This window comes from Oryzias melastigma, linkage group LG9 (assembly GCF_002922805.2).
Source record: "Oryzias melastigma strain HK-1 linkage group LG9, ASM292280v2, whole genome shotgun sequence".
Lineage (NCBI taxonomy): Eukaryota > Metazoa > Chordata > Actinopteri > Beloniformes > Adrianichthyidae > Oryzias > Oryzias melastigma.
The window spans coordinates 20421229-20422500 of record NC_050520.1 but is presented as its reverse complement, the minus strand read 5'-3'; positions in this window follow the sequence as shown (position 1 = coordinate 20422500).

Below are 1272 nucleotides of genomic sequence, written 5' to 3'. Positions count from 1 at the left end.
CTCTCACATTCACACCTAGGGGCAATTTAGAGTCACCAATTAACCTATGAAGCATGTTTTTGGACGGTGGGAGGAAGCCGGAGTCCCCGGTGAAAACCCACGCATGCACGGGGAGAACATGCAAACTCCACACAGAAAGGTCCCAGCCGGGAGTCGAACCGGGGCCTTCTCGCTGTGAGGCAAGAGCGCTAACCACTGCGCCACCGTGCAGCCACTCTTAAACATAGAAAAGCAAATTAATTTTAATATAATTTTAGGAGATTTAAAAATAAACCTTTTTGCAGTTTTTGAACAGGACCTGTTCTTATGTGGTCAGAGTACAGAAAATGCAATAAATATCATTATATTTCACATTTTCAGAAATCAATAAAAACTTTCACAAACCAGAGACTATGTTTGACATAATCTTTATTATTCAAAGCATAATTTAATCCATGCTTGAGCTGTGTAGGTGCTGTAGTTTTTGAACAGGAACGCATTTTTATATGGTCAGATTACAAAAAAATGTGATAAAATCATCAAATTTAGCATTTTCACCAGTGTTGGGCATCTCACTTCAAAAAAGTAATTAGTTATAGTTACTAGTTACTTCTCCCAAAAAGTAATTGAGTTAGTAACTCAATTACTGCATCTTCAAAGTAATTAGTTACTTGGAAAAGTAACTCGTTTTAAATTACTCTTTAAATATGGTAATATTTTGTATTTTTTCCTGCGTTACAAATAAAAAAAATAATTTACATTCAATAATAGATGATAACCGACAATAGTATACTGGTATAGTTTTCCAATGGAGTCATATTGTCTAAGTTTAGGATACACATGAGAGAGGGTTTAGGGAAAGAATTTTCAATATTTATTTGTCAGAATTATCACACAAAACACTGCAACAAGTGGTATATAAAAAATGTAACTTCACACAAAAAAGGTAAACGTTTCAACTATTAACATACTTCAAGTATCTTACCTACAACTATAATTAAACAAAATGGCTTAAAAAACTGAAAGTGCAAAACAATAAACAATTATAAATAACTGTCAAGTAACAAAATCTCTGCTGTCTTTATTTATATCACACCACAGCTTTAACATTGTCTTTATAAAATTTTAACAACAATACGCAAAATATAAATATCAACAATAATAAACTTAGATAAAACCAAACTTTGTATAAAAATAAAAGTAACGGTTCCAAGTATCAACATAACACAAGTATATCCTAACAAGAATATTTAGGAGCACAGTAACAATACTTTATGTCTGATCATTTAAACA